Here is a 19,818-nt window from a genome sequence, read left to right on the forward strand (position 1 = left end):
GTTATGCATTTTTTCCATGAGCGTCTAACTGCAACTTTTAAGATTTCATGCTGTGTAATTCATTTGTGAATAAACTCTTCCCCTGAAAATTTACAATTAAGCCAAGCAGCTTGCTGCTTACATCAAAGCCAATACAAATAGGCCTCCACTGGGGACTGAAGGAAGCAGCTCTGCAACTCAGATCTTAGGGGGGAAAGGAGCACAAAGTTGAAACAGAAATATTTAGAAGTGCCAAAAGGGAAAGTAACTCTTCTTTCAAAGAGCAGCTTTATATTAAGTCAGTAACACTTGCTGCAAAAGAGTTGAAACTTTGTATAAAGGCACTATTTTACATGCAAAGCATGTTAAATAAGCATGAAGCAAGGAAGGCAGATGTTGAGACAGATTCGTATTACGGGTTTGTAAGCCGTAACTAAAGTTTCAGTGCTTTTCTTTATAATTTCTACTGCTTATTTATGCCTTTTCTTAAATAAAATTTTCTAATATTTTAGGTGTCTCAGTTTGTCTTTTACCAGGGAGCTTCACGTGCAGCTCCCAAAATCTCAGATGAGTCTAGCAGCTGAAGCTCTAACCCATATTCCCAGTGTTTGGAAGTTGAAGTCCTTGTTTTATATTGCTGATGCATCTGTAGATATAATACTTCCACATCCCTGCTGTGATCACTGATGCCACAGTCTGATCTGTCTCCAGCCTCTCTTCAGATCCAGTTTATTTCAATTTGATGTGTTATATTAATCCAATATTTCATTTTTCATCCTTGCCATCTTTAATACACATACTGACAATTTTGACAATGTTGAAATGCTATCTTTCTCAGCAGCTTCTGTGTTTCCCTCCAACTCCTCTCTGCCGGTTCCTCCGTACTTACTTCGATCTTCAGTAGACATTTACACCTGTAAGTCAGTAACAGTGCTTCTAAAATCTCTTTTCCCCTGAGTCTTCTTTCCGTGACTCCCTCTTGAACATGAGGAACTTAAAAGCTTCAACAGCTGCTGAATATTGAATTGCAGGAGACCCTTCTGGCTCTCACTTGGCTCGCAGAATCTCACACACTCCAGAGTTCAGATATTGTTTGAGACAAACTCTCAGTTTGTGTGAGACAAACTCTCAGTTTGAAGACCAATTCAGATGGACTTATTTTAAGCTAATGTATACTCAGTTCACTAGACGATGTCCTGTCGAGCAGGAGGAATTTGCGTTTTGAAAAAATCGAATCAGATTGATCAGGCTCAGCTTCAGACTCTCTCCAGCATCAGATTTCTATCTCCTGACTAAGCCAACTTCTTCCACTACGGTTCATTTTGCCGTCCTCCCAGCTCAAGTAATTATTTTTCCACCCTGATCATGTTGCACATATGCAATCTCAGTTGCATTTTCGTCACCTGTTGAGTCACTTCCTACGTACTCCCTTCCTCCTGCTTCTAATTATCCATTTTCAGGATTCCATCCTCTTTTAGGAGAAAATGGACAAGTATCATCATATTGGCTTTCAACCTTATCTTGGCTTGCAGTATTTTTAGCCCACTAAACATTTGACTTAGTATCAGGCTGGACTCATTTGAGGGTGCTAACTACAAACACCAAACCATGAGTGCATATCCAGACCTTATTCTGCTTTTCAGGAACCCTGTTATGTAGCTAGTCTATGTTAGATACGGCAAACTTAAAAATAAATAATCAAACTTAAACATAAACAAATAAGAGACTTCAGTACATTGACTCTATTGTTCAATCTGAGGGAATGTAAGAAGAGACAGGTAGAATCTTCTCCCCAAAATTTCCATTAAATTCTGTATTTTACTGCATATTAGTATGCTTTTGCCTGCTTTTCTCTCCATGTCACCCAGCTCATGGCAGGACAACTGCCATGAATAAGATGAAATAGGCAAAATAAGTAAGATGAAAAAGGCAAAATATGCTTTAAGACCTATGTTTTGATGAAATAACTGCTATTCAGGTTTTTTTGTTCTGCTTTGGTTTGATTTTTTTGAGGTCTCATCTTTGTATTAGTATCTTGCAACAGGAGTGAGTTAATCTGTGGTTGTGAACTTCTTTTGATACAGAAAGAAATCCATTCTGTATTTCCAAGCTGAGTTTTAGATGTTTTAAGATCAAGCCTTTTATTCCTTACTTTTGGAATTTTAATATTCCATATGAAAACAAACCTGAAGAACAGGTAAAGATAAATCTCTTAACTGTAGGCTGTATCTTCAGCTGCTTTGATTTGTGTAATCACTACTGCAGTAAACAGAGCTTCAGTTAATGAACAGATATTCTAGTGGCTTTGTTTTATGGTGGGTTTTTTTTGTTTTTGATTTGAAAGCCTCCCGTTAACACAAAATGCAGTTGTCTCTTTCGGTTTAACAATTGCTGATTAGGGTATCTCTAATTCAATAATATTCTGGAGGTCTCCTAATACATCTGTGAATGCAAGATTTATCTGTATTGATCTAGTTGGGTACACATTGGCAACTGATGCGTTACTGTGTTTCCTCAAGAATGCAAGAAAAGTTTTGGCCATAACGACTCCATAGTTCACTCTCGTTTAGCAATGCATCACTAGTGCTTAACAGCCAAAACACTATATGAATGTACATCAACAAAGACCAAAAATAAAATGAGATTAATAGACTAATTTTTGCTCAAACATATACGATATTGTGATTTGGTCCCCAGTATACATGACCTCTAATTTTTAAGAGCTAGTTAGAACTGTCTGTTTCATATTGTGTCAGAAGCTGTTTTGCATCTCTCATCTTGCTTTAACATATTTCATGCCAGAACTCACTAGTGTCACATAGACTTTCTACATATTTTTAATTTTCTGAGAAAGCAAAACCAGCTAAGCCTTGTATTATTCCCAAGTCCCGTAACATCAAAATATTGTTGGTCCAAAATCACACAAACTGCCAGTGTCTGCATGGACATACTAAACAGGCCAGCCAATGTATATGTAACTCTACTCAGGACTTGTTAGGCTACACCTAGAAATTAATGTCCACTTTTGGCCCCCCAGCTCAAGACACCGAAAAACTGGAGAGCGTCCACTGGAGGGCCACCAAGATGATTAGAGGACTGGAGAACCTGGCATATGAAAAAAGGCTAAAGGAAGTGGATTTGTTCAACTTAAGAGAGCAGAAGGCTCACGATGGATCTAGTCAGTGTCTCTAACACCCAAAGAAGGTAGTTGTAGAGGAGATACTCTCTTCAAAAGGACTCCTGACGGCAAGACAAGAGGGCGAGGGCACAAGTTGCTTCAAGGGAAATTCCTTCTGGATATAACAAAAAAATTAATTTTTCAGCCAGGGAACAACTGAACATTGCAATAGACTTCCCAGAGAAGTGGCAGGCCATTTCTCGGTGGAAATATTCAAGACTTTGCTTGACAGCGCCCAGGGTAACCTAATGTAAGGTGCTGCTTTCAGTGGCAGTTTGGACCAGATGATCTCCAGAGGTACTATCTAACCCAGACTTTCCTGTGAATCAACTACAGGGCTTACAGCGTCATGTCCAGCAAACAGCTACGGTGCACGGGGGCACGGAGGGAGAAGGGGCGAGTTCAGGCTGAAGCATGTAGTGCTAGGAGAGACAGGACACAAATCAACAAGAAACTACATTTCATTAAATGTTTATAGAACAGCTTGTCAAACGTTGCTGACATGAGCAGAGCTTGTCTGGTGCTAAAGCATCATCGAGACATTTCCTCAAAGTTCCCAAGCTTACTTGAAGCCAAAATATAATCTATTGCACTAGTGCTGTCATACCCATTAACTGTGAAATGTCATTCCTCCTAAAAGTTCAGTGATGCCTGGCTATTCGGAGCACAGGAAAATGTTGCCGAGTCTCTTAAATTAGGCAAATAACTCAACAGCTGATATGCTAGACTTGTAAAGCAATGGGAGATCGATGCATTTAGTTAACAGAAAGACTTTATGTTGTGTGTGCACAGACACTCTCTGGATAGTATTAGTGTAGAGGCTTCTGAAGTGAAATTGAAGTCTAAATCATCCAGTGTCTCCAGGAAGAGGCCTATATATGTTTCAGATGCAGAAGTGACAGATTGCGTCAGCAGATTTATATATATCAGTTTTTAATTAAACTTTTTGCTTGGCTCTGGAGTCTGCAGCATTAATTGCAGCTAGGGAATTGTGGTTTACTACAGCCCCTGGTTGAGATTAAGTACCCTACAGAGCCTGAAGAGTGTTTACAGGCCTTCGTTACTGATTCGTGCGTATTTTCTTCTTGTAGCTACGAAGTAGAAAACTAAACCTATATTTAGGAGTTTTTTGTTTTTTCCACATGTAGAAGCTGGATCTAGATTTGCCACCAAAAGAAGAATGAATGCTTTTGAAGTTGGGAGCTGATCAGTAATTTCTGTTATTACTTTATCAGCAGTGCGGTCTGTGTTTGAGTCTTCAGCTGCGCAGGAACCAAGAGGCTGTGTTCACCTCAAACTGTTAAGCGCCAAGCAACAGCAAGGGTAAAAGGTTCCGTCCCCTCAGCTGCTGTTTGACAATTAACCAGTACCTGGCAGTTGTCACAACATATCCGAGCCATGCTAAATATAAACTTCAGGTTTTGTGCCCTTAACCTTACAGTAAGTTTTGACATCTAAGCACACAGTATTATTCCTGTTCAACAGATAAAGTCATCATGTGCCCCCTTCCATAGTGGTGCAGCATTTTGACCTTTCTTTATTTAAATATGCATAGCACAGCCCAGCAATAAGTGCAATACAGTTTAAGCTATGACTTTATGCCTTCCTTCTATCGTAAAATTCGAGTTATGTGTCCCACTGGAATGGTTATAATTGAGCGCACAAATCAAGTGCAAGGGCAAGAGGCTCCTGACAGAAAGAAAAGAATCTGAGGAACATCTTCATGACTTTTGCATAGGCCATGTGCTTTATATCATATTTATATGCAATAAAATAATATAGATAATTACATTACATGCATTTCTGCAATCCTCTTTTCAAGCCAAGTCACTACTGAAAAACAAGCACAAAGGGAAAACCATCTAAATGAAAGCAAGTTTAGTACTGCGGCAGCTTCTTGAAGAAACTCTTTTCAGTCAGTGCTCCTACCATAGCAAAAGCCTTTCACAACTCTCAAACTTACGGGAAAAAGTCACTTCATAACATTAGACTCTGTCCTTCCAAGGATCCATCCTTAGGTGAGACAGGAGTGCTACGTCTGCTGTGGCCATCCACATATGCCTCTCACTTCTACTGCTCTCTGAGCTGCCAAGGGCACCATGGTGGACTCAACAGAAAAGATCTCCGCTGCATAACTGTAACAACTTGGCAAGAAGCATCTCCTTCTGATCATTTGGAATCTGCTGTTCCCTAGATCTCTTACTGCATGAGGCAGGACGCAGTTGTTCCCTGGTCACCTTTCTCCACATCACCAATAATCAAAGACTAAGCTGAGAAAAAGCACTTAGGAAATACACAGGATCTTCTGATGAGGTAAGTCATCAAAACAACATTGAAAAAAAACCCCAGGACATAGCATGTTCATATTGTACGAGGCCTTGCCATATGTCATGAGTGATACAGCACATTCAGAACACACAAAGACTGATCTAGATATTACTCTTAAACATGTACTGCAGTGTTTATGTTTCAAGAAGAGATTTTTTTAATGTCAACATAACCATCACTCACCCTTCTTTGGATGCCATTTTGGAGGAGACCATGTATCTCAGGAGAAGATCCACAGCTGCGACCTTGTAGGGCAAAGCCCCAGGCTTTGAGGCACTACACCTGGGGAAGAAATGGCAGTGGTGGTGGGTAACGGAGCAGTGTAGCAAACCTCCTGCAAATTATTTCTGATAACTCGTTTGCTTGTCTTTAAAGATATTCTGTGTTGAAAACTAAAGAGGCGCTGCTAACTTTATGAACTGGAGTCACCTGTGGACTCAGGTAAAACAATTTGTCTGCAGAAGACCCCAGGGAGGCAGTTTTGTGTTCATCATCAGTTCCGATGTCTATGTTCATCTCATGAGAGTCCAGACTTCTAAAGAAAAGGTGCTTGGGGGTGGACTAGTGGCCAGTGAAATAACCAAAGAGCAACCCAAGGCATGACCTGTTTTAACTTTCCTTGCTTTGTAAAGGACTTAAGCATGGCCAGAATAAAGCAGCTGGAGAGTACATTGCTCTGGAAGGTTAGAAGAGCAGGTGGGCTATTATTTAGACTGTCCATGCCTTTCAAAAAAAGAACACAAACAAACAAAAAACCCCACCAAAAGCACGTGCCAGGGGAGCCTTGCTGTAGCCCTAGGCTGTAACCAGAAAGGAGACAAATTTCTTTCCTCAGATAGACAAATAATGACAATGAATCTGAGTGAAAGGGAGCACACCAGAGCTTGTCTTATTAATGCAGGGAATGATGCTGTAGCTGGAGGGGATTGCAGCACTCACCTAGGAGGAAAGGAGCTCCTCTCCCTGGCTTCTGTTTCCAGACAAGGCCCTCAGCAGTAGGTGTTGGCCCAGGAGTCGTTTGTTGACTGTAATTAGAGCTTTCCTCCCTCTTGCCAGCTGTTTCGCTTTGCCTCTTGACGCAGAGCACTTAACGCGGGCCATGGTCCCGCAGGTGTCCCTGTGCAGCTCTGCCCTGGTGCTGGCGTCCTGCTGCCAGGTCTCACCTTCCCCACCTGCACAGCGAGGGCACTGCCTGTGTTTTTCCTGCGCACTACAGTTTTGGAATAATTGATGAATGTATGGAAAAAATGCTATAAAGTAGAATTACTGACAGCACTACTTACCTCCTCGCACCATTGTATTGAAATCTGGCACAGCTTTTTCTCTGCTTCTCTGTGAAAGACTGCCACAAACGATTCTCCTGCGGTGCCAAAAGCTGAGGAACTCTGCAGGACGGCATCAACCTGGAAAAGCACCGCTCGGTGCCACAGTGAGAGGTGGCACGAGACAGAAAGCCTTTTTGGATGAATGTGGGGCTCCTACCTATATACCCTGATGCTCTGCGTCTTTCTGGCACTGTGTGTCTAGAATTCACTTCATTCACCGATGGTATTTTGGGATTTTCCACGTGTTCTAAATTGTCATGAAAGACATCCGCTGCGGCAAAGCGTCTCGGCTCGGTGGATTACAGACTCCTCCCCAGCGCCGCCCGAGACAGCCCAAATCCACTTGAGATTGAAAAGGTGTGAGCAGTAAATAAAAGGAAATCCTGGATCGCTGTAGAGCGTTCAGCTCCCACACTTTGACCTCCTTTGGTCCCTTCTATATTTTGCAAAGATCATATTTCTTTACGTGCTGCCTGGCTTAAAAGCTGCCATAAATCTGTGGCGTGCAGCAAGAATAACAGAGAAGGCACCATGTAATACAAGGGGCTATAACTCCATCCCAGGCACTCGCAGGGGGTCGTAAATCAGCGCGGCGAAGCTGTAGCCGGGAGAAGTGGGGGCCGAGGCCCCTGCCCGCCGCACAGCAGCCGCCGGACCCTGGCCTCCCTCGGGCTGTGGCGAGAGCCCACCTGCCTCGGTGGCAACCGCTGCTCCCTCCGCGCTGCAGGGGACAGAGGAGTAACACATCCTCCGTGCTTCGGGGGGTTAAAAGTCTGCAATTAACCCAGAGCACAAAGAAAAAAGTGTTCCTATAGTTCTCCAGGCTTGGACAGTGATAAAAGCGCTTTAAATAATTTTTGGGAAAAAGCACACCTTGCTGCCTCTGGGGGAAATCACCCGCTAAACGTGACGTACAGCTGCAGGTCTGTGTATCGGCAGGTCAGAGCAAAGCCCAGACGCCGCTCGCGTCGTGTGCGCTGAGGTGGTTACCTTACTCGGCATCGTCTGTAACAACGGGGTCACCACACGTGTTGGGTGACGTCTGGTCAGACCACAGCTTGCCTTCCTCTGCCGAGGCTGAGCGCAGTTCAGGTAGCTGTGGGCAGGAACACGCCATCACCAGCCGAGGGAGGTTTCCTCTCGTAGCCGCTGCAGCTTCGTGTGAGCCATGAGCGTTCCTCACTGTGTGCTCACGTGCTTGCCCAAGCCAGCGTAGATGTAGCTGCTCCATTAGGGATCTGGGAACAGCTGGAGCTATGGATACGCTACCGTGACCTGGGTAATACAAATCGCTTTGCTCTAGTGTGAAAAGTCTTCTTTCAAGCGTGGAATCTTTCTGAGGGAGATTTTCCTAATTCTCATTTTGCTCAAATTTTAATAAAATTTGGGAATGATTGCTTGTTTTTCTTTTGTCAGCTAGTACAATATGATGACTGTCTGAAATGTATTTATAAGCTGTCCTTTTGCTACTAAAACATCTTAAGCTTTAGAAAAGCTGCTGAATTGCAAAGGGGAACGAAATGGAAACTAATTTGTCCATTTGAACTTCCATACTCTGACTCTCAGTTTCGGTAAGATGGGGAAATACAAGGTAAATCACTAAATCCTGGGCCATCGATCATTTTATTTTACCCGTGGCAATTAGAAAAAAAGAGAAGAGAAAAATAAAACATAACCAAAGTTTTGGACGTGCTGAAACTTTAGAGGGAAAAAAGTGTTTATATTGTAATAGTGTGTATCATATGCCTCACCTCAGCGGAGGTCACTGGAACGAGCCAGCAAGCCAAGCCTAAATAAAAATAGGAGCTATGGGATTCCCCATCCGATTTTCTAACAGTCACCGCTGCAACACCGTCTGTCAAGCTCGCAGGGTAGCTTTTTAACAGATGTAACAGAGACAGTACCAACCTCAGGTTAAACGCAGAGAGCAGCGTGTGTATGCACCCACGTGGGAATAATCTGCTCCGGAAGGACTGCAAAGACCGAGGGCAGCTTGAAACCTCCCAGAGCCTTGGGCCCTGCCAGCGGAGTTTCACTCTTCACAGTTCCACAAAACATGAGACGTTCTGATCGCCGAAAGCGAGACGTTCGAAAGCCTTGTCTTGCTGTGTAAAGGATTAAACTGCCATTCTCCACAAAAGGTAAATGCCAATTCACCTTATCAGGTATTATTTTATTTTCATTTTACATTCAGAAACATGCAAGAAAGGTATTTTTATTTGTGTTAGCTCTAAGTGCATCAAGTGTTTCTCGCTTTCTTCCAACTGTTGATTAAAAACATAGATTAATATGTAAGCTGCTGTGCACTTTCAGCTGAATGGAGAGCCCTTTTTAACACGCTGTTGCCTTTGTTTGCACTACAAAATCTCACTTGGGCTCCTCGAGGATGGAAATATTATTGTTTACATTTGCATATGCAAGCTGGACAGGGAAAATTTCGAGTAAGAGCCTGAGGCGCTGGCTGGAATACAAACATAAGCCACATCAGGAAACTCAGTTACAGCTTGGTTGTCTCTTAACCTGGTTACTCATATGGTTTTGATTTGTGTTGGAGACTAGGCATGAACTGTATTCCACAACCAGACAAAAGCCTTTATACCATCAAATGCTTAGCATGACTGGTAATCATTACTGCTAATTGTAAAACAATTAAAAATGCCAAAGTGACTTAGGAACACAGATCTATTTGAAAATCAGTGGGTATGTTGGCCTGGGATTTTTGATGTCTTTGTCTTGCTTCTTTAAGCAGTGCTGGCACAGATATTTTTGGTCCCGTCTGGGTGTCCAAGCCACTGAATCCCAGATCCTCACAGACATCTTCAAGGCTCCCATCTCCTGTAGTTTTCGTAACGGAAGTTAATACCTGGGTACCTTCACGGATGGTTTTGAGCCACCCGGACCAGAGCCATGCCAACAGAGCTTTAAAATGTTTCGTTAACATTCCTGTCATTCAAGTATCGTGTGCTGCTCTTAGGACTGGGCAGCTTTACATTTTCCCACAGCGATTCCACTCCTTGCGTCTACACTGCAGCAACAAAGATGTCTGCCACGCAGCCGCTCGCAGCTCTCCCAGTTCTACAAGGCCCGCAGTGCTGGAAGATTCTCAGCAGGAGCTGGGATTTGCTTCCTCGATGACGTCTCCGTGAAACTCCAGCAGTGAAGGAGAACAAGCCAGGCAGACGTGACCACACGCTCCGGAGTGGCTGCAAGCAAGTGTATCTACGAGCCTAGAATAAAGGAGCTGGACTGTACTGCAGCTGAAACCTGGACACAACTTAGGTTCAAGCACTACGGAAGACAGCTAGGTTGTATTTAACTGGGGCTAAAGGCTGTGCCTGAAGGCCCTGAAGCACATCCTGAGTGGTCCAAGGGGAAACCCCTCTCTGCCAAGAAGAGGCATGCCCACCTTCACATCGGTGCAATTGTACCAAAGCCTGGCTGGGCTGGGGGCTCTAAGATGGGGGATATGAGCAGATACGCTCCTTAAACTCATTTCCCATGTAGTTAAACAGCCTTTTTCAGTGCCGGATACATCCCCCCCTCAGCTGCACCTGTGTAAAATCCTCGGCGTCGGCAGAAATTCCTGGGTGCAGCCAGAGAGGTTGGTGCCGCCTTAGGGCTAACATCTTTGCGAAGTCTTTGATCTCAAAAGTAAATGGTTTGGATTGTTTCCTAGTCAATTTTTGTAAATTTGGTGCCATTCGTTTTGCTCTAGAAACCTTCCAAACGTTACCAGCAAGTGGGGCACGATTTGGTGCACCCTGTTATCGCCTGGCCCCTGTACGCACCGAGGTGGGCTCCAGCTCTCACACTTCCACTACGTGTATTAATTAACACAGTAATTCAGACCAATGCATACAGCAGAGCAAACGCCTCTTATGCAGAGAGGTTTAAGGGTACAAAACCACTTCTCAGCATTGGCAACTCTCGTGGCACTTTGACGTCGCACACGTGGGGACCTACTTCCCGCACTCCCACCACCCAAAAGCACATGGTGGACTCACAGGTGGACTTCTTCCCATCTGCCTGCCTGGTAGAAAAGTTGACTCGGCGCAAGAGGTGGCATCTTCCTGCTTGGATGATCATTTGTTGGTATTCCTGGGTTTCTTCTCCTAAGCACGTGTAGTTTAAACTGTGGACTCCTGGTCAAATTCTGGTCTGTATAACCAGCACCCTGCTTTCAGTGGTCCCTTTTGTAGTTTTAACCCAGTTCTGTACCCTCCCTCCCTTCCTACCTTTGATGTGCTGTTCTTTTTCACGACAGATATGACTTTGTTTCATCAGTGAGTCCGATACCCATTATTCCCATAACAGCTATGCGTTCACGTTGCAGCACTGCATAGCGTTAGTCACAAAAGCCCCTCGAAGCCTCAGCGGGTTTTAGCTAAGCCATCTCTAGGCAACTGCTGTGCACAACTGCAGTCCTGGCATCAGCATTTCCATTTACTGATCCTCTAACGGTGCCTGTTGTTTCACCACAGATGACTTCCGCTAACGTTTTATTTTGTTCTCGTTTGCCTCCTAGGATGAGCACAATCCCGGGACCAGGCCTGTGTGGGGAACCTCTCCGAGCACAAGCGAAGGCAGGCATTTTTTCTTTCCCGATGAGCACCAGCCCTCCCCCTGCAACCACAAGAGCCACTCTTGTTTAGCAATACGCGGCGTGTCCTGTTGAATCTGCATCAACACGGACTGGCACGCCAGCTACGGTCTGACCGCATTTTTGGATTCTCTCCCAGTAAAAAAAAAATCCCTTTGCAATTTGCCCTTTCAGCAGAGAGCCCAGGAACGACTTCTGTGCTCCAGGTCTTTGCCCTCTCAAGAGCAGGCCCGGAGAAGCAGCCCCAGCAGCTGTCACGTCGCGGTACCTACACCACTGCAACGCTGAATTTTCACACGTGGGGCTTGGAGCACGGCCTGTTATTAGGGTTCTCCGGATTGCCTGCACTTACCTTTGCTTTAGTGCTTTGCCAAATGGCGTCAAAATTTTCATGCTGGGCACCTGGTTTTGGAGAATATGGAGGTTTGCTCCCATTAAAAAAAACCCCAAAAACAACAGCCCTGAATGGGATCACGGGAGCAGAGGTATAATGCTCCACACATCCAGGCAGCAGAGATCTAAAATTCAGCGATGTTGGCTTCACGTCGGGGATCTGCTCGATGTCTTTGTCATACCTGCGATCACCCCAGCCTCAAACACCATCAGCTTTCTCCAGGGCACAGAAGGGGACCAACAACCGAAATCCCGACCTCACAGAAAATCCCGCACCCACCGATTTCCACCTGGTCTGTTATAAGCAAATCTACAGGCTTTGTTCCAGCAAGACGTATTAAGCTTCTGCTCATCGACTGTTACACTGAAAAATAAAAATGCTGAAGCAGAGACAGATGATAAAAGTGTGTGTTGTGATATACGCTTGTCATGTTATACGTACTCACGATTATGCTTTTTCCTCACACCCAACACGTGCAACACAACAGCACATGACCTCAAGAAGAAGTAATGCTGAGTTCTAAAAAACCAGCCAGCTTTTCACCACGATTCCAGCAGCCCAAGCTACTACTTCCATTTCGATACAAGCATTTTCAGCATACAGTTCTGGCAGAGTATTTGGTACCACCGAGTCGTGCTTTAAAGTTTCTGCTGGGAGTTCCCATTAGCTGTAATGACACCTAATGCTAAGGACACACCTGACTAACTGCAGGCTTGCACACTGCTAAATATAGGCACATGTTTTTGCATTTACTGTGGATTCTAGCGAAGAGAACACTATGGAATTTTTTGGCTCTTTGTTTTAATGGGATTGCCAGAATGACTAGAATCTGAAAGCTCACAGCTCATTACCAAGAACAAAACGCTGGCCCAGGCAGAGCCAAACGATTTTAAAACGACTTCAGAGACGAGCTCGAACAGGCTGTTGCAGAGCGTGGAGAGCGTTTTCCCTCGTCACCCCCTTCTCCCATACAGAACATTTGCTCTGTATTTACTGAATGTAAGACTAAGCTAGAAATTTCCAGCCAATTTTGTATCCCGGAGAGGAGCAGGATGTTTTAAGCTACACACAATGCAATCACTACTTGCGCTCATCTAAGATGTTTACACTGCAGCTGTGAGTCTGCATTTTCAGCAGAAGAAAGGCAGTTCAGAATCTGCAATGCATGTCCCGCAGCCCTTGAACACGGCCAGCATGGTAAGTATCCTCACAGCAGTTTTAAATTAAGAGATCCTCTTTAAACAGCAAGAAGAAAAGAGAAGATTAAAACCAGCCACAGTATCGCCTGTTCTCCTATGTTTTTCAGACACGCAGCAATTTTTCCTCTTCTACCAACGGCCTTTATCCTTCTCTATGAACACCAGTCAAGTAGCATTCCTAACCCTTCATTAGAAGTATTAACAAAAGGCCCTGTTTTGAGGTGTTGGATGAGCTCAAATACCATCCGAGTCCAGATACACGTGATGTTTTTGGACCAGAGAAGCAATAAAACATCCAGTTTTGCTGTCGAATGTAACCTCAGGTTTTTTCATTTGCTCTCACCGTGGACATCTCAGCTTGCCCAGCTACAGATACGAGGGTCACGCTTCTTACGTGAGCAAGGCTTTCTGTCGCGTAGCATGTGAGACAGGAAGAGATGATCATGACTAAGGTAAGTTTTCACTCCAATCTACAGTAATGAGATGCTGTATAATCAAATGATATAACCAGTTTGATATCCCCAGTCTTAAGGTAACCTGAAGTTTTACACGATTCCTCTGTCCCGGTCTGTTCTGCACGTGGGAGAATGATTTCTGCCTACACAACCAAACCCAGCACCTTGTTGTTCTACTCCCCTTTTTCCCACAGTTTTTCTGGTGTAATACTCTGTAGCTTGTATTCTCAAAATGACTTTAATGGACCTAACAATTTCTGCCCATGGTTTTCCAGGTGCAATTTATGTCTTATAGATAGCAGAGAATTTTCTTTTGGGGGCATTTAAATTTCATTAAATGAGCCTCCTTACGGGAAAAGGAGGGTACAAATCAACATCTGGTTTTGTTTTTTTAAATCTGGTCCTTGATTTTCATCGTTACAGCTTTTTATCTGTAACATAAAGTTGACCTGATGAAGAACGTTGTGTGACTTACTCTGGTATGATTTGTAAAACACTGGAGGATTCCTGAGTGGGAGGTAAGGTTGAACAAAACCAGGACATTGCTAGTAAAATTTGCTGCACTCAGACTTAGATGTCAAGGAAATACGGACATCTCCAATGCAAGTTCACAGCATTTTTTGAAGCATTTCCCATGATAAATGAACCAGAAACAAAACAGATCAAGAACAGACAAACTCTGAAATAAGCAAAGCTTCTTTAATTCAACTTTTCAAGATAAAGACTTTTAAAAAGAGAATTATTTTGTAGGAAGTTATTAAAAATAATGCAAGACACTAAATTTAGAGCTATTCGGGACAGGGTAACAACAACTGTATGTAGACTTACTTTGCTGGTCACAGAAGTATATTCTAGCCCTTCTTTTTCTGTGGATTAAGACACTGATGTCGTTATGCTGCTTATCAGGGAAGGCAGTAGGTTGTATAGTTATCTCCTGATTGGGGCAAAGTCACTACCCTGAAACCACACAACCTACTACCTCATCCTGTTAAAGCATCAAGCGCATCTTCCAAAGAAAACTGATGTTTCACCATTTGCAAGCAAGATTCTCTTAACGCTTTCGAGCCCACACATTTCTTAGCCTTCAAAAGACATAATTATGTCCTGTTGGCCCTTCCTCACAGTTCTTCCTGGAAGTCAGTCAGAATTGGTGGGGTGACTCGAGAGACGTAAGAACCGCAGTGGCAAGCAAATTAGCCTTATGTAATAAAAAAGCAAGTTAAATCAGCATACATAAACCGATTAAAGAAAGCTCTTTGCTTAGGGCTCAAGCATTTACCAGTTCCAGAGCAGAATACAAGCAACTGGAAGACATCCTCCTTGTTTTCTGTTCGACTCCTCACTTCACAGTTTCTCAAACAGCCTATGTAAAGTGGATTCAAATAGCTGCTGAATCAAAAGGGGCATTTTCTTCTGAATATAAACACAAATGCCACAAAGTAATGGAGAAATGGATGAGCCGTTTCCAAACAGTCGCTCTCCTGGCAGTCCGAGACAGGTGAGCGTGAGCAAGCCCACTGCAGACTGGGTCGCACCTCTGTGCCCGGTCACTCACACCCCACCTCTGAGAAAATGACAACAAGGAAACTGCATTTGAACCTGAACGAGAAACACAGGTGTCTAAACACTGTAAGAACATTTGCGTTCTTTCATAACCCTGCCACAAGAACCAAATCCAACACCTACACAGAACCAGAGAATGTTACATCTGAAAATCCTTTGCTTTCTCTTTTGTTTTGAAGGCACGTCCAGCGATGATATCACAGCCACTTCAGGAAAGACAGTAGATTGTATAGTTATCTGACAGGCAGGGCATAACCCTAAAACTATACAACCTACTACCTCACCCCAAAGGACAGTCAGACTCTGATCAGATGAAACACAAGCTCTATTGCTTGGTGACAACCTAGAAGACAAAAAACTCTGGAGACAAACATTAACAGCCTCGAGTCTGAACCAGTTTGTTATATACCAGTCCACATTTTGCTTAATGAGCTCCAGTTTCATGTTTGAAACGTTTAATAGATTTGCAACTTGTGAAGTCATGTCAGTGACAAGATACACGAGGGGAAAGAGGATCCAGCATTCATTTTTAATAAATGCACTTTTGTACTTCCAGCTCTGACATGACTGCATCTTATCAAACCAGCTCTGTCACTTCAAGCAAGGCATCGCTACGACTTAGAGAGTGGATGCTGACTTACAGGGATTGTGCAACACGCTTCCAGATATTCCTCTATGATCCTACCAGGGAACAGCTGAGTTTCTCTAACTGAACTTCCCAAGCTCTGCGTGGGTAAATCTGTAAGACTGCACAAAGAATCTGTCAGGCCTGTGAGGAAATGCTATGGCCTACTTAAACAACATGCCACTCCTCGATGAACAGTAACTCCACTCTGAACCAAGGGCCAAACGAAGCATACCCTACCGTCCTGCACAGACTGTGGTTAATACAACTAGCAGAATTGCCACTATGGGATAATCTGTCGTAACCTCACACTTACGCTACAGTTTGAGGAGGTAGTCATTCCCCACCACCTGGTTTGATGGACCACAACGCTTCTCATTCAGGGCAGACCTAAAGAAGTGGAAATAACAGATACAAGTCCATAATGGAATATAAATACTGCTTTCATAAATAATACCCTAACTTACTTTTTGTTAATAGTTAACTAAACAATAAATGATACCTACATCAGCCACGCACAGATAAACTAAAGCGATGTTTTCCCCCCAAAGGCAGCAGGTCCCATTTCAGGGTAGCTGAAGTGATCTGCCACTGCTTTCAGCATCACTGATATGGGGACCTAAAAAGAGAGGAGCACGAGAAAACACGTACCTCTCAACTTCATTCCACTGCACAGTGAAACAGCTGGAAGGTGAGTGAGAGCAGGTGCAGACAGCAGCTTCTCTGTACATCTTCTGAAGGAGAACCACGCACAGCACCAGCTTTCTCATCCAGTTGTTACGCCACAGTTATACCATGGCCCACGGGGAGCCCCGACCTGAAAGAAACAGGCAAGAGACAAAGTCTGGTGAAAAAAAAGAAAGGTTTTTTTTTTGGCTGACTTAAATGTTAGGAGCATTGCAGAGGCGGGCAGAGAGGTATCAGCTACCTCACCTTCAAGGAACAAACACACTTTTAAACGAAGCAGAGGAGGAAGGAGAACGCAGATGTCTGACAAATTAGACAGCATCACGTTAATCTCTAAAAGGTAATGTTAAACCGCCAGCTTCAAGGATCATTTCACGGCAGCGGACTCCGACCACATGCAGCAGGAGGTGACTGGCTGCCGTGAGCTGCACGTGGTGCATATCTGTGGCACGAAACAGCAACGGTGCAGCTCTGCCCACTCTGAGACCGCTGTACTGCAGAAAACGCTGTCCGGCCCCAGATGTCACATCTCGTCACATCGATGCCCTTGTAGGCCAGAAAGGATATCAAATATTCTCTGTATACTACACTTGGAGAGTAGTACGAGAGATTTCAAGATCTCATTAATGTAAATGGTAAAATTTGGTAGCGGAAGCTGCTCGCTAACCACTACCCAAGAAACCCATTTCTGCAGCAGAAAGCACGACAGTTTTCTCTCTGTACTTCAGTGTTCAAATGTCTGCATTTTCTGAGCGCCAGCTTTTTGGCACTGTCAGGTACGCTCTGAATAATCCTGTGAGAAAACCCCTACCCTGTACCTCTGTTTTTATAGATAAAATATTTAAAAACAAACATCTCCTTTATGTGTGCGGTCAGAGATCTCGGTGTTTTTCCTAAGAGCCCAGAATTCGTATTGGAGCCTTGCCCAGAATTCGGTGCAGAAGTTGGTGAATTTTAGCAGTGCTGGGTGGGTACCTGTATATTGTGCAGTCACCTCACAGAAGTGCTTTCAGTCTAAAATAAACCCTGTCCTTACATAAATATAACAGCATTACATAACATAATTGGAGGAAAGCTGCGTATTGTCTGATTTACTTCAAAGTGAGACTTCCGTAGAAGCATTTATTTATAGTGGCAGAATAAAACCAGCGTAACCTTTCAGTGTGGCAGCTCTCTATGCTGGATGGTCCGGAGAAAACAGTCCAAAGGACCAATCCAGCACTACAAGGATGTGTCCACAGTAGTGCAAAGCCTGGAATACCCCACAGACCCAAACACCTCCACCCACTGGAAATTTGGGATGAAGATCCTACACTTGTGGCTGATTCCAGTAACTGTAAGAGATCCAAGTGAAAATACAGATCCAAACAATGGCAACATTTTGCAAAGCCCAGATATGTTTTAGGGATTTACACTGCCTGTCTATCTTTAATACAGCTTGACTTCACTTTCACTTTTAGGTGCAATGCTAGGTGGGAGACTGGAAAATGTTCGACCTTGTTGAAAAAAATGGTGAGCTTTTATTAACTATTTTAAAAGGATTTTCTTACTTTCTATGATGATAACAATGTTAAAAGATTCTTTTCTCTAAGTGCACTTCTGATATAATGTTGCTTTAATGTATATTCTCCCACAAAAATAGCAGTTTGTTAATTCACAAAGATACCGAGATCAGTATTTGTAAAGTAACATAAACTTTGTGCAATATTATTTTCTGTACGATCTGTTGTTATATTAGTTGTACTCATTAGCAGACAAAAATGAGAAAGAACGTGCTTTATCCAACACCTCGAATTAATTAGTCTTCTGCTCTCACAAGCAGCTCATAAACTCACTTTAATTGACTAGATCGCCAAACAAGGATGAACTTTAAAATATTTAATGAAAGGAAAATGCATATTAGTTTTCTTTCTACAAAAAAGACATGAATACAAAATAACTATCTGGCAAGAGACGTTTCCAGTTTAACAACTGTTTAATACCAGGAAAAATATGACATTTCCGTATTCCAACTCTCACTGCTCACTGAAAAATGTCTTGGAACTGATGTTAATAAATACCTCAGCAGTCCCTTTTAAAAAGGCACAGGGCCAAGCCCGCTATTTCTACGATGCAATAGGAAAGAGGACGGTTTGAAAGCAGGGTGGTTGTATAATTGAAAGCCGTACTAATTAACAGACTCTGGGACAACACAGATCAAGCGCTTCACAGTTTCAGAGCGCCTTCTGCCCAGAACCCCAGCATGATTTACAAACGCCAACGCTCCCGGGGCTCCCGGGAGGAAGCTCGACGTGGTGCATCACGACCACGCCGGGGCACGAGGAGGCTCAGGGGCCAGCAGCAAGGTAAGGACATTCCCCAGGAAGGCTGAGGGTCCCGATGCGGGCCAGGTCGGGGGTTTCCAACACGCCTCCATATAATGATTATCTTCTGGCTTCCAAAGTGGTGTACAGACACCGATCTGCTCCTACAGGCTACTTACTCACTACTAAAAAGGTCACAAACATTTGCTGCCAAGAGCGGGTGTGGGGTAAATGGTCAAGGTTCTGCCACGGTGGATGCCGAGGCCAAGGGCAGCTTTCTGACCGAACTCAACAGGCCCTGGGCAGGAACTGGAACTGCTGCATCATCCTTCCAGGACAGGGCTGTGACGGAGCAGTACCGCGGCAGGTAACACTTCTGGGGATTTCAGACAGCAATTCTTTGGAGGAGGGAAGGATTCTGCTTCCCGTGACCTACACATGACAAACCTGACACACGACATTTTCCAAAATATTTTAAAATATATATAACGCAAATGACACACCGTGTTCATACAGCCTGCATCCTTCAGTAAGTAGGAAGTACTCTACAAACACAGATTCTGCAACTCCTGTGAAGTACACTGTCTATCATGATCTTACCTACTACTGAAACACAACCGCTTCTAAAATCGCGAACGACAGCGCTTTCCCCAGTTGTGAAACTTCACTGTAATTTAATAACACAGGACAAATTCTGCCGGAGCTTCAGGCAGGCGCAGTAAGAAATATTCCCAGGACCAAGCCTCCGCAGCCTCCTCCCACGTTCAGCGGACAGGCACCGGTATTTCTAAAATCCGATTCAGTGTGGCTCCTGCTCCAGACAGTTCTCTGTACGAGCGTTTGTCTTCCTCAGCTGGCTACACAAGAACGTTCGCCTGCGTACACTAGCTCTATGGTATCTTTAGGCATTAGTATAGCCAGACTGTAACGAGGAGATCAAATCACTCATCCTCGACCTTTGTGACAGCACCCAAAGGGGCGATCGGCTTTTGCTGTGATGTCTGCTCACCAGCGAGGTGACTCAGTGCTGTAGCGTTCAGGTGCGCTGCTCTGGTTTCTACAAACCCCACTCACAGTTTTGCATGGAAACACTTTCCTCAAAAGACTTCTTTTACGAAGGGGAGCTACTCACACAGTACTGAACTCAAGGGCACGCCTTCACTTGGCCTCGATGGCTTTAAA

General features: G+C 44.0%; 3 long non-coding RNA genes across 10 annotated transcripts in view; 1 reads left to right on the plus strand and 2 right to left on the minus strand.

Annotated features, from left to right (window-relative positions):
- LOC142364079 (uncharacterized) overlaps positions 1 to 8,671 on the minus strand; it is a 32,759-nt gene extending 24,088 nt beyond the window's left edge. For all 8 annotated transcript variants that reach the window (XR_012766134.1, XR_012766128.1, XR_012766129.1 and 5 more), the window contains exons 1-2: positions 6,425 to 8,671; positions 5,669 to 5,767 (exon numbers count right to left, since the gene is read on the minus strand). This is a non-coding gene — a long non-coding RNA (uncharacterized LOC142364079). The remainder of the gene's footprint in view (positions 1 to 5,668; positions 5,768 to 6,424) is intronic.
- LOC142364081 (uncharacterized) overlaps positions 1 to 17,458 on the plus strand; it is a 42,824-nt gene extending 25,366 nt beyond the window's left edge. Inside the window, exons 4-6 of the long non-coding RNA XR_012766138.1 lie at positions 11,336 to 13,001; positions 13,111 to 13,455; positions 15,578 to 17,458. This is a non-coding gene — a long non-coding RNA (uncharacterized LOC142364081). The remainder of the gene's footprint in view (positions 1 to 11,335; positions 13,002 to 13,110; positions 13,456 to 15,577) is intronic.
- The window catches only part of LOC142364086 (uncharacterized), a 103,784-nt gene continuing 98,104 nt past the window's right edge, over positions 14,139 to 19,818 (minus strand). Inside the window, exons 6-8 of the long non-coding RNA XR_012766139.1 lie at positions 16,298 to 16,463; positions 15,963 to 16,036; positions 14,139 to 15,022 (exon numbers count right to left, since the gene is read on the minus strand). This is a non-coding gene — a long non-coding RNA (uncharacterized LOC142364086). The remainder of the gene's footprint in view (positions 15,023 to 15,962; positions 16,037 to 16,297; positions 16,464 to 19,818) is intronic.

Source organism: Opisthocomus hoazin, chromosome 1 (assembly GCF_030867145.1).
Source record: "Opisthocomus hoazin isolate bOpiHoa1 chromosome 1, bOpiHoa1.hap1, whole genome shotgun sequence".
Classification (NCBI taxonomy): Eukaryota; Metazoa; Chordata; class Aves; order Opisthocomiformes; family Opisthocomidae; genus Opisthocomus; species Opisthocomus hoazin.